Source organism: Lithobates pipiens, unplaced genomic scaffold (genome assembly GCF_037356315.1).
Source record: "Lithobates pipiens isolate NorthernLeopardFrog02 unplaced genomic scaffold, aLitPip1_a1.2 Scaffold_27, whole genome shotgun sequence".
NCBI lineage: Eukaryota > Metazoa > Chordata > Amphibia > Anura > Ranidae > Lithobates > Lithobates pipiens.
Genome location: NW_027507788.1, coordinates 192,481,365 through 192,495,079, shown reverse-complemented (window position 1 = coordinate 192,495,079; position 13,715 = coordinate 192,481,365). Strand labels below are relative to the sequence as shown.

At 46.6% G+C, this 13,715-nt stretch overlaps 1 long non-coding RNA gene across 3 annotated transcripts; it reads left to right on the top strand.

Moving 5' to 3' along the window:
- Nucleotides 1–3,549: 3,549 nt before the first annotated feature.
- Nucleotides 3,550–12,977, top strand: LOC143934446 (uncharacterized). 3 transcript variants are annotated; one of them, XR_013263264.1, is made up of 3 exons: nucleotides 3,550–3,971; nucleotides 4,169–4,593; nucleotides 5,055–12,977. It is a non-coding gene; the product is annotated as an uncharacterized LOC143934446 (long non-coding RNA). The 3 variants fall into 3 exon arrangements; XR_013263266.1 differs by having other exon boundaries at nucleotides 3,550–4,233; nucleotides 4,266–4,593; XR_013263265.1 differs by having other exon boundaries at nucleotides 3,550–4,397; nucleotides 4,496–4,593.
- The last annotated feature ends 738 nt before the right edge of the window (nucleotides 12,978–13,715 follow it).

The window sequence follows — 13,715 nt, the reverse complement described above, 5'->3', positions numbered from 1 at the left end:
TATTATCTTCTTTCCTTATCAGTCTACCCTTCCAGAACTGTAGACAATGGTTGTAACTGAAAGTGAAGTATCAGCTGCTGGGATGGGTTATACACAAATCTCACTTGCGATTAGGCAGGTCATATGGTGCCCAAAAGGCAAATTCACTCTACCCATAAACCATCAGTGGCAATAACAAGCTCTGAAGTCAGGCATCTCCAAACTTTCTAAATAAAGGGCTAGATTACTGTCCTTTAGACTTTAGGAGGGCCGAACTGTAGCCAGAGGGAGTAGAAAAGAAATTCGTATGATTCCCCCATCAACACAGACAGTGCTGAATGGGAATCAGCAATTGTCTTCTCCAGACAGGGAGCAGGCTAGAGAAGACAGTGATCATCGATAGTGGCTATAGCACCCGCTAGCGATAATCGTAAGAGAATCTAGCATGCTGGTTGTACCCAAGTTGATCGATCAACTTGGTAATTTAGCCTGCCCATTTGAATCTCGGCTGGTTCCTGTTGAACCGAGATTGGAACCGTGTATGACTGGCCTACGGCTTGATTTTCAGTGGGAGTAAGAAAATTACATAGCACCTGTGGTCAGTAGGAGGAGGAACAGCTCCCCTATCATTGGTATTGTTGGGAGGAATAGTGCCAATTGTTAGTGTCAGTGACAGGAATAGTGTCCCGTCATTGGTATCAGTTAGAGAAAAAGTATCCCATTGTTGGTGCCAGTGGGAGGAGTAGTGTCCCATCATTGGTGTCAGTGGGAGGAATAGTGTCCCATCATTGGTGGCAGTGGGAGGAATAGTGTCCCATCATTGGTGGCAGTGGGAGGAATAGTGTCCCATCATTGGTGGCAGTGGGAGGAATAGTGTTCCATCATTGGTGTCAGCAAGAGAAAAAGTGGCCTATTGTTGGTGTCAGTGGGAGAAATAGTGCCCCATCGTTGGTGTCAATGAAAGAAATAGTGCATTTTTTTCTGGTGTATTTAGCTTTTATGCTTCGAACCTGACTTGCATCAAGCTGCTTCTAGCTGCATTTGCATTCCCATTGACTTATACAGAGAGAAAAGCTTCTCAGACATAAACAAAAGCCCTGTGTACACAGATACTTTGGTATTGAGTATCTTTGTACATACCTCACAACACACCAATATTACAAAAGCTTAAATCCAGCCCAAATCAGGTATTTATTGCACACACAGAAAAAGTTAACAATGGACATACATTTTCCATCCTGATCCAGTCAACTTGTCTTGCACTCAAATGATCATCATAATTAACTGAGGGATCAGATAACTGCCTTGAATGTATTTACATTTCAAATTATGCAATTTTAATAAATTTACAATATTTACAATATTTCAAAATATGCAAACTGGTAAAATGTATAGTTCAAGTATCCAAGAGCCCAAAGGATGCACAGGAACAATGATTATAAAAAAAAAAAAAAAACGTAAGAAACTGGACTCATCAGTGCCAAGACAAGGTCATCCAATGCCCAGGGCAAAGATGACAAACTCTACCCCCTCTCCCATATATGATGTGCAAGTTTAGGGGATCCCACACCCAGCAGTCACTCACTTGTTAAAATTACTGCCACTCTCACTACTCCTGTCAGCCTTAGAACAGAAGGAAGGCGCCCCCATCCATACAGTAAACCATTGCACCCAGGGCAACTGCCCTTTCCACCCACCCCTTGCCCCATACCAGTTGTTGAAAATGGGGCACAGCAATAAAAAAAGGTTATAAGAACATGGACTGGTTCCTCTGTTTTTAATTGTAACAATAAAAAACACAGTCCTGGGGTAAGTAGACCTTCATTTTTGGAATAGTAGAAAATATTCTATAATGAAATGGGGTTTGAGTAGGGAAGAAATGGGTAAGAAAAAAGGATAGTAAGGGAACATGGATGTAGAGGGAACATTTGAGGGTATAGCAACTGATTATCAGTGTGGATCACTCATGTAGTTCAGTCTAAGGCAGGGGTAGGCAACCCCTGGCACATGAAGCATCTTTTGCCGGCACTTGGCTCCCTCACCAACAGCAGAGCAAGGAAGTGTCAGTGAGACACTAATGCATTCAAATTTCAGAGTTCCCCACACCACACCTGCACTGAAAGGGAGGCACTGTGCCTCCCACACATTGTAAAAGATGGGAAACATTGTTTGGTTCTCTAACTTTGCTGTAGCTACGATGGTCAGCTCTTGTAATGGGGAAGAGCTTGGGTGCAGTTCTGCTCGGGGAGGCGGTCCTTGTTTCCAGGAGGAGGAGAACTGTAATTGGCCACTGCTAAAGCCAATCACAGTCCTGCTAGCCTCGCCCACCATCTGGAGGAAAATGACTCGCTTGGTTGCAACTACCTATCTCAGAAAGAAGGGATCACTGTGATTGAGAAAACCACAATCAGGTGACAGTTTGTGGAATTACTATTGAGCTTCTGGGAACTTTGTTGAAATTATTCGGGAACCTTTGCATCACTTACTTGTCCTTTTAAGCTACAGCCAGTATTCAGTGCAATGAAAATCACACCCAACTTTTGTTGCGCCACATTTTTCCTCAGGTGCGGGGGCCCAACTTATGATCCTGCACACAGGCCCACTGCTTTCAGAAAATGCCCCTGACCTGAGCTAATCATTGCGCATCCATTCCAGATGCTTGTATGTGACATCACATACATCACATGCAGGAGGTGGATCAGTAGGATGAGTTTGCCAGGACAGGTAGATGTCTCATCTCTGCTTCCTTTCACCACACTGCATAGATGAGAAGAGGGTACTATCGTGGAGCACATGAGGGTACAGCAGTGGGGAAAATGAGCAGGAAGGGTTCAGAGATGGGGTAGCTGTGCAGGGAGGTACAGTGGTGGGAGAGATAAGAAGGGGGTTAGCAGTGGGACAGAAGAGCAGGGGGGTACAGTGATTGGGCAAATGAGCAGGGGGATTCACTGTTGGGCCAGATGAGAAGAGGGTTCAGCAGTGGGACAGAAAGCAGGGGGGTAGAGCAGCGGGGAGATGAGAAAGGAGGTGTATTGGTGGATCAGATGAGCAGGGGGTTACACTGGTTGGGCAGGAGAGCAGGGGGAACAGAGGTGAGAGAGATGTGCAGAAGATACATTGGTGGGGCAGATGAGAAAGTGGGTTACAGTGATGGGGCAGATGAGAACTCAGGTTACAATGATGGGGCAGATGAGCAGATGGGTTCAGTATTAGGACAGATGAGAAGGTACAGAGGTGGGGCAGATGTAGAGGGGGGTACAGTGGCAGGGCAGAGGAGAAAGGAGGTACATTGGTGGGACAGATGAGTAGACAGTGGTGGGGCAGAAGAGCAGGGGGGACAGAGGTGGGACAGATGTGCAGGAGGTACAGTGGTGGGGCAGATGAGAAAGGATTACAGTGGTGGGGCAGATGAGCAGATAAGTTCAGTGTTAGGACAGATGAGAAGATGGTTCAGCAGTGAGACAAAAGTGCATGGGGTGGGTGCATGTGGTGGGGTTGCAGTGGTGGGGTAGATGCGCTAGGGGTTATAGTGGCAGGCAGATGAGAAAGGGGGTTACAGTAGTGGGGCAAATAAGAAAGGGGGTACAGTGGTGGGACAGATGACCAGGGGGGTACAGTAGTGATACAAATTTGCAGGGGGTACAGTGATGTGAGGTGTGAAGGTGCAGGAATTGGGGCTGATCTGAGGTGTGAAGGTGCAGGAATTAGGGCTGATCTGAAGTGTGAAGGTGCAGGATTTGGGGCTGATCTTGGGTCTGAAGGTGCAGGAATTGGGGCTCATCTGAGGTGTGAAGGTGCAGGAATTGGGGTTGATCTTAGGTGTGAAGGTGCAGGAATTGGGGCTCATCTGAGGTGTGAAGGTGCAGGAATTGGGGTTGATCTGAGGTGTGAAGGTGCAGGAATTGGGGCTGATCTGAGGTGTGAAGGTGCAGAAATTGGGGCTGGTCTGAGGTGTGAAGGTTCAGGAATTGGGGCTGATCTGAGGTGTGAAGGTGCAGGAATTGGGGCTCATCTGAGGTGTGAAGGTGCAGGAATTGGGGCTGATCTGAGGTCTGAAGGTGCAGGAATTGGGGCTCATCTGAGGTGTGAAGGTGCAGGAATTGGGGTTGATCTGAGGTGTGAAGGTGCAGGAATTGGGGTTGATCTGAGGTGTGAAGGTGCAGGAATTGAGGTGATCTGAGGTATGAAGGTGCAGGAATTGAGGTGATCTGAGGTGTGAAGGTGCAGGAATTGGGGCTGGTCTGAGGTGTGAAGGTGCAGGAATTGAGGTGATCTGAGGTATGAAGGTGCAGGAATTGGGGCTGATCTGAGGTGTGAAGGTGCAGGAATTGGGGCTGGTCTGAGGTGTGAAGGTGCAGGAATTGGGGCTGATCTGAGGTGTGAAGGTTCAGGAATTGGGGCTGATCTGAGGTGTGAAGGTGCAGGAATTGGGGCTGATCTGAGGTGTGAAGGTGCAGGAATTGGGGTTGATCTGAGGTGTGAAGGTGCAGGAATTGAGGTGATCTGAGGTATGAAGGTGCAGGAATTGAGGTGATCTGAGGTGTGAAGGTGCAGGAATTGGGGCTGGTCTGAGGTGTGAAGGTTCAGGAATTGGGGCTGATCTGAGGTGTGAAGGTGCAGTATTAGGACAGATGAGAAGGTACAGAGGTGGGGTAGATGTAGAGGGGGGTACAGTGGCAGGGCAGAGGAGAAAGGAGGTACATTGGTGGGACAGATGAGTAGACAGTGGTGGGGCAGAAGAGCAGGGGGGACAGAGGTGGGACAGATGTGCAGGAGGTACAGTGGTGGGGCAGATGAGAAAGGATTACAGTGGTGGGGCAGATGAGCAGATAAGTTCAGTGTTAGGACAGATGAGAAGATGGTTCAGCAGTGAGACAAAAGTGCATGGGGTGGGTGCATGTGGTGGGGTTGCAGTGGTGGGGTAGATGCGCTAGGGGTTATAGTGGCAGGCAGATGAGAAAGGGGGTTACAGTAGTGGGGCAAATAAGAAAGGGGGTACAGTGGTGGGACAGATGACCAGGGGGGTACAGTAGTGATACAAATTTGCAGGGGGTACAGTGATGTGAGGTGTGAAGGTGCAGGAATTGGGGCTGATCTGAGGTGTGAAGGTGCAGGAATTAGGGCTGATCTGAAGTGTGAAGGTGCAGGATTTGGGGCTGATCTTGGGTCTGAAGGTGCAGGAATTGGGGCTCATCTGAGGTGTGAAGGTGCAGGAATTGGGGTTGATCTTAGGTGTGAAGGTGCAGGAATTGGGGCTCATCTGAGGTGTGAAGGTGCAGGAATTGGGGTTGATCTGAGGTGTGAAGGTGCAGGAATTGGGGCTGATCTGAGGTGTGAAGGTGCAGAAATTGGGGCTGGTCTGAGGTGTGAAGGTTCAGGAATTGGGGCTGATCTGAGGTGTGAAGGTGCAGGAATTGGGGCTCATCTGAGGTGTGAAGGTGCAGGAATTGGGGCTGGTCTGAGGTGTGAAGGTGCAGGAATTGGGGCTCATCTGAGGTGTGAAGGTGCAGGAATTGGGGTTGATCTGAGGTGTGAAGGTGCAGGAATTGGGGTTGATCTGAGGTGTGAAGGTGCAGGAATTGGGGCTGGTCTGAGGTGTGAAGGTTCAGGAATTGGGGCTGATCTGAGGTGTGACGGTGCAGGAATTGGGGCTGATCTGAGGTGTGAAGGTGCAGGAATTGGGGCTGATCTGAGGTGTGAAGGTTCAGGAATTGGGGCTGATCTGAGGTGTGAAGGTGCCGGAATTGAGGTGATCTGAGGTGTGAAGGTTCAGGAATTGAGGTGATCTGAGGTGTGAAGGTGCAGGAATTGAGGTGATCTGAGGTGTGAAGGTGCAGTAATTGAGGTGATCTGAGGTGTGAAGGTGCAGGAATTGGGGCTGGTTTGAGGTGTGAAGGTTCAGGAATTGGGGCTGATCTGAGGTGTGAAGGTGCAGGAATTGGGGCTGGTCTGAGGTGTGAAGGTGCAGGAATTGGGGCTGATCTGAGGTGTGAAGGTGCAGGAATTGGGGCTGATCTGAGGTGTGAAGGTGCAGGAATTGAGGTGATCTGAGGTATGAAGGTGCAGGAATTGGGGCTGATCTGAGGTGTGAAGGTGCAGGAATTGGGGCTGGTCTGAGGTGTGAAGGTGCAGGAATTGGGGCTGATCTGAGGTGTGAAGGTTCAGGAATTGGGGCTGATCTGGGGTGTGAAGGTGCAGGAATTGGGGCTGATCTGAGGTGTGATGGTGCAGGAATTGGGGCTGATCTGAGGTGTGAAGGTGCAGGAATTGGGGCTGGTCTGAGGTGTGAAGGTGCAGGAATTGGGGCTGATCTGAGGTGTGAAGGTGCAGGAATTGGGGCTGGTCTGAGGTGTGAAGGTGCAGGAATTGGGGTTGATCTGAGGTGTGAAGGTTCAGGAATTGGGGCTGATCTGAGGTGTGAAGGTGCAGGAATTGGGGCTGATCTGAGGTGTGAAGGTGCCGGAATTGAGGTGATCTGAGGTGTGAAGGTTCAGGAATTGAGGTGATCTGAGGTGTGAAGGTTCAGGAATTGAGGTGATCTGAGGTGTGAAGGTTCAGGAATTGAGGTGATCTGAGGTGTGAAGGTGCAGGAATTGGGGCTGATCTGAGGTATGAGGTATACTTTATAAAAAAATCCCTTCCGTGATTGAGAGATTGAGAAGGTGAAGTTGGCATTTTTTTGTTATAAAATCGGCACACATAATTTCTTTGAAAACATTTTTTTGGCGCCCTGTGCTCAAAAGGTTGCCTACCCCTGGTCTAAGGTAACAGATTTGACAATGCAAGCTTGTCATCGCCAATTCAATGTAGTTGCAACATTCATGACTAAGAAACAATTTACATAGCACCAAAAGAAAAAAAAAAATAAACGTTATTGTAAAATAAACAATTTACAAAATAAAGCTTTGTTTTTTTGAACCTGGAATAGAAGTACTGTCTGCATTCCAATGCACTGTATTTAGAATCAAAAGACATTTGTATTTGCAAGTGCGTGTATGTGTTAGCCTGGCTATGTAAAGGTTAAACTCCCAGGAAGCCTGTGTGATATCACCCTCTGCCTTTTTGAAGATAGTGACCTTCACAGCACTGTCATATCCCACATGGCCCTGTGTAGGAAAGCATGGCTTCCTGGGAATAACATGTGGGTGACACTCTATACCAGCTCTCCGCCTCTGAGATTTTCCTCTCCCAGAGCTAGGCTGACATTTTGCAGCTCTGTGAAAAAGTCAGACAGGTGTCTCTGGAGAGTTAGTGCTCAGCTCGATGTCAGTATGTGAGTTTTGTTTTGTCATTATTCCTCCCACTCCCCTGGCATTATCCTCGCCAATTGCCAATGTCATTATCCTTCCCATCTCCTCCTCCTCATGTCATGCTGAGATAGATTTCCTGCATAGAGCTAGCATTGCTGACAACTACTATCTGACTAAAGCTGCAGGAATTTTTATATAAGAACAGTGAGGGAACTTTAGGTTCTGTGGCCTATATGACTGGCGGCTCTGGTGCCATCATTGAAGAGTATAAAAACATATTTGTACATATCTACTATACATGCACATTTTCACATTGCACGTGTTTTATCCTATTACACATGCTGCAAATATAGATAAATAAATTGATGTAGCAAAAAATGTAGTGTTTTATCCTTCCTTCCTATATGAAATGACATCACAGTGCACCCAATCAACTATACATGATGCACAGCACCCCTAATGATCAGAGGTCCCACAGGGATAGTGACAGCACACAAATGACACGTTGCTGTGCAGGGAGTAATAAAGCGATCTGTAGCAGCTCACGGTACCCTACCACTTGGAGTGTCTCTGTGGACACGCATTAGATATCTGCCAGCACCTTTCTTTCCTTCTGTTCAGCTAGGCAGAGGGAGTAAGAAGGGAGGGGACAAGAATTCTGGAAGTATCATAACCAGGGCTTTTTTTCAGCAGGAACGTTGGGAACGCAGTTTTGTCCCCCTTCAGCACTGAATGTATATAATGGCAAGGGGTGCTGGAGGGTCCATGGGTGCTGGCTGCTGAGGGGATCTGTTGTTGCTGGAGAGGGCCAGCTGTCCCTGGGGTGGATCTATTGTTGTTGGGCAGGGTATTTTGTTGTAGGGGATTTATTGTTGCTGGGGGATCTATAGTTGCTGTGGAGGGTATTTTGTTGTAGGGGATCTATCTATTGTTGCTGGCTCTAGGGCAATGTTTCTTAACTCCAGTCCTCAAGTACTCCCCAACAGGTCATGTTTTCAGGATTTCCCCCAGATGAAACAGCTGTGGTAATTACTAAGGCAGTTAAACTGATCAAATCACCTGTGCAAAATAATGGAAAGCCTGAAAACATGACCTGTTGGGGGCAGTGCTGGGACAAGGTCATCCAGCGCCCAGGGCAAAGATGCCAAACTGCGCCCCCCCCCCCTTTCCCTTAGGGTTAGGGTCAGGGTGCCCCCTACACATGCAATAAACCATTGCGCCAGGGGCAGCCTCCCCTCCTGCCAACCCCTTGTCCTGGCCCTGGTTGGGGGTACTTGAGGACTGACGTTGAGAAACACTTCTCTAGGGCAGGGATATGCAATTAGCAGACCTCCAGCTGTTGCAGAACTACAAGTCCCATGAGGCATACAAGACTCTGACAGCCACAAGCATGACACCCAGAGGCAGAGGCATGATGGGACTTGTAGTTTTGCATCAGCTGGAGGTCTGCTAATTGCATATCCCTGCTCTAGGGGATCTTATTGCTGCTGGGGAGTGCATATCGTTGCTGGCTCCAGGGGATCTATTTTACTGCTTTAATTGTGAATAACACATTCCATACAAATTACTTAGCACCATAAAATGATACTTGGTTCTGTATTCTCTAAAAGAGGCAGTACTGGGAGGTGGGTAAGGGGTGGAACTAAGAGACGGTGCTTGGAGATGGATAGTAGGTAGAGACAGGGGGTGACTCATAAGCGGGGAGTATCTGCACCCATTTTCTGGGAAAAAAAGCCCCGATCAAAAATAAATAATCGTTCTCCAGCACTAGCTACAGAGTCTATCCTCCAGACAGGAGGAGGCAAAGAAGAAATGCCGTCCTCTATGTGAAAGCAGTGGTTTCTCTGCAGCGGTCCGATACACTTTCACCATCCCTGCTCAGTCAGAGTTAATGCTCTCCAATCAGCAAATCTCATATTACCTGATTGGAAAGCTCTAAGCCCTTGTACACACAGTCGGAGAATCCGTCGGAATGTGTCCTATCAGGCCGTGTCGTCGGATAATCCGACTGTGGGTGGTATGCATCGGACTGATTCCGTCGGAATATCCGTTGGACCCAATTTTCCAACATGTTGGAAATATTTCCCGACCAACTGGGCCGGTCGGACATACTCCGATCATGTGTAGAGAATTTTGATCGGACCAAGTGCCACGCATGCTCAGATCAAATTCCTACATCAAAGCTATTGGCTACTAGCCTGAATGTAGTCCCATCATAACGAAATTACGTCATCACGTTCTGAAAGATCGGATTTTTCGCCAACTTTGTCCGACCCTGTGTATGCAACAGTTTCGGACAAGATCCGACGGACAAAATCCGACGGATTTGGTTGTGGAAATCTCCAACTGTGTGTACAGGGGCGAACTCAGAGCACCACTGCAGAGAGACAACTGCTTCAACACAAAGAAGAGTGGTCCCACAGTATGGTACTGACGGCTACTGCAGCCTCCTGTTATTTAAATTCTGTTTCATGTGGCTCTCCTTTCTATAGGGGCTATTTATAAAGAAGTGGTGTACTGGAATTTCCACACCATTTTTTTCATAAGCCAATGCTAAGAGTTTGCCAGCTATTGTTAAGCATAACCACTAATAACTGGCATACTAGAAACATGGTACAAATTTACAATATGCAGATTACAGTTTAAAGTGGTTGTAAACCCTAAAAAAATAAAAATAAAAGCCCTGCAAGACAAAGACATAATGAGCTAGTGTGCATAGCATACTAGCTCATTATGAATTACTTACCTGAGATCGAAGCCCCCACAGCGGTCCTCGTTCACCGCTCCGGCAGTCAACATCTCTCCCTGGGGGTTTCTTCCGAATATCGAAGCTCCGGCGCTGTGATTGGCCAGAGCCAACATGACGGCACTCCCGTGCATGCGTCCGGGGCCGCCGGTAACGGCACAGCCTGACTGAAGCAACGGCACGTACATGCCGTTGCTTCAGTTTGCATAACTGCGCATATGGAGATGACGTCAGTCTGACACACCTCAACACCGATCTAGGTAAAGAATCTCTGACGGAGACTCTTTACCATGCGATCAGCCGTGTCCAAACATGGCTGATCACAGTGTAAACAGGAAGAGCCATTGATTGGCTTTTCCTCACTCGCGTCTGTCAGACGCAAGTAGAGGAGAGCCGATCAGCTGCTCCTCTGACAGAGGGGGTCTGTGCTGATTATCAGTGCAGCCCCCTGAGGATGCCCACGCTGGACCACCAGGGATGGCACCAGGACCACCAGGGATGCCTACCACTAGTCACCACCAGGTATGCCACCCATGGCCACCAGGGATAACAATCAGTGCCCCCAAATGAATGCCTGCCAATCAGCGATGTCCATCAGTACCATCCATTAGTGTATATCAGTGCCCATCCATGCCCACCTGTGCCCCCTATGTGTACCCATCAGTGCTGAATATAAGTGCCGCCTATCAGTGCTCCATCAGTGCAGACCCATCAGTTAAGTAGAAAACGTACATATTTACAAAGTTTACTGCAGAAACAAAAAAAAAAACATTTTCAAAAAAAATTTCAGTCTTTTCTTTATTTATTTAGCAGAAAATAAAAATCCCGGAGGTGATCAAATACCACCAAAAGAGAGTTCTATTTGTGGGAACAAAATGATAAAAAATGTAGCTAGGGTACAGTGTAGCATGACTGCGCAATTGCCAAAGTGCGACAGAGTTGAAAGCTGAAAATTGGTCTGGGCAGGAAGGTGTATACCTAGTTCCCTGTTTTGAAGTGGTTAAGAATCTAGTGACCTTTAACTAAACAAAAAGTTTTCAGTTTTATGTGTTCTAATTGCATGCACTGTCAGTAAAATCACTGATTAGATTAAATTGTATGACTTCCATTGGGAAACCGAAATGATATCTCGCCTCATGGAACTAGACATGATTGCCTAACTTTTTAGGACACACCAGTGGTCACCAAGCAAACTTCGAAGAATGAAGAAAGAGCAGATTACACACAGCACACTGTTCTCTGGTTCTACCTTGTCTGCAGGTACTTCCCATCCCAGAGATGTGCTCCTGTAGGCGTTTACTTAATGAGGTTACACTCCATTGTTGTCATTAAAGGTTGTAGGATTCATTAGGAAACTTATAACCTGTGATACCTGAAAACATTCTTTGTACCTGTTCATCTGCTGTAGAACAAGCTGTAAACATCTGATTATGTTGCCAATATGACTATTACAAAATGGAATTGTGCATCATGTTTTTCTACCAGAGACACGGGTATAACTGGTCATTCATAATTAGCACTTCCAGGTTTGATAAAAGCTCAGCATTTATTTTGGGTAAAGAGTTTGTGACAAATGCTTAAAGAGGAGCTCTAGTGGTTTTTGCGTTTGTTAAAAGTCAGCACTCCTTGCTCACTCGAGCCGCCCCTTCCCTCTGTCTTCTGTCCCTGGTAGCTCAACTGTGGGTACCCGGCTGTGACAGCTTGGGTGCCCGCTGCACATTGTGAATGGTCCCACAGTCTTTTGGGACCTGTGACATATCCTAGATAACTGCAGGGAGAGAGAGGACGGTTGACGGTACCTGCTACCCCCCTTCCAAAAAAGTGCCATTTGGGGAAGAGGAGGCCTTAAAGTAGAACTTCCCCTTTTGGATGAAACTCTGCTTTAAGCTCAATTCAATACAAATGATGTAGTCTATCAGGTGAGAAATGCAGTGAGCAACTTGTAGCGTGTCCTACATAGTAGAACATATTTTAGAATAATTAATCCCAAATTTATGAATCCCTCTAATGTATCAAAACACTTTATACAAGACACAATTTTATGTATAATCTTGGTTTATTGCATTTTTTCCAAAGTTTAATAGAGAAGTATAGCCAAAGCTTTTATTTGGCTGTACTTCTCCTATGGATCACAGGAGAGCAGTTAGTTCTGTACTCCTGTGACCCGTTTTCAGTCGACAGCAGGCTAAAGCCCGGTGTAGGCTGACGTCACAGAGCCAGTCTCTAAAAAGATCATGACCATATGGTTGGGATCCACCCAGATGCCTGGACTGGCACTTAGCCTCTTAGTGAGCTGCTGGGAGACTGAGCCAGCCCCTCCACAGCCCAGCGCTCCAGTGAGTGTTGGAGGGGCAGAGTAGAAAGCTGGTGACTGACAGTACCGGCTCCCTGCTCAGAGAAGAGGGGGAGAACTGAGCAATCAGCAGTATCAGATCATTCAGTTCTCACTACAGAGCCGGCGGGAACAGCTAGGTGAGTATGAGGTTTTTTTTTTTTTTTTTTTTAAAAGCCCATACTTTTAAATGAACTCTTAACAAAAGACAGGAAAAAGTAGGGAAACAGTACAAAGGCATACAGAACCTGTAGACAGTATAAGGTAGACCAACCATACATCCTGGACTTATATAGTACTAAAGAAATATCGGTACACAAAATACCGTCCGGTATTAATTACAGTTATAAATGGTCAGAAAACAGAAGGTTCACACAGTGTCAAAGAGTGGAAGCCAACTGATATAGTCCTATTGTTTTATCTTGGTGGGGTAATTAAATCTGTAGGGCACATGGCTTTGGTACGAATTATCCATAAAGCAAGGAGAAATCATCAGAATGAAAATAATAAATGAGACTAGCTTCCGCTTAGCCCAAATAAGCAGTCATGCAGAATGTTTTATAGATTCATACTGCCAAGAAAAAAAATCTTATAGTCACTACCATGAATCAAGGAGGAGTATATACCGTACTTAGTGACAAATACATTCTGTCGCATAATGATAGTTGGAAGGGGGAAGAAAAAAAAGGGGGAGGGGAGGTGGGGGGAGGTAGTGGAGAAAATGGAGGCTGTTCCAGTGGTTTATCTTAGGCATGGATCATCCTTTCCATGGATTGACAAAATACAATTTTAGAGCCTTGCCTTGAAAATAATTTGTTATAATAAGTAGTTGAAAAAGTCATGCCACATACATGAGGGGAGATAAGAGAAATACTGTATTTATTTGCGTATAGCACTCACTTTTTCACCATGAAAATCAGGTGCAAATAGCACATGCATGTTATATGCCAATACTTCAATTTTAACTGCCTCAGAGGGAACAGGGAGGGGGGCAGGACAAGCACCTTTAGATTAAATAGTGAGAATCTCCTGTTTACTTGGCGGCCTCTGTAATAGGAAATCCCGTCTCCTGGGCCACCATTGGATCACTGTTCTGTCTATCATAGGAGATTCTCACTGTATGTAATCTGTCGGCGCTTGTCCCACCCCCCTCCCTGTCCCCTCTGGGATGCAGATGGGCATCGATCAGGCTGCACTGATGGCAATGGTGAGGCTGCTGCATTGATGTGAACTTATGAGGCTGCAGATGGGCATTTATCAGGCTGCATTGATGGCAATGGTGAGGCTGCAGATGGGCACTGACCCTTATTTTGCTTCAAAGTTCCTCTAAGCAAAATATCTTCTCCATTACATAGGAAAGACCTTCTAAAAACATATATATAATGAACTGGAGAATTTAACATAAACA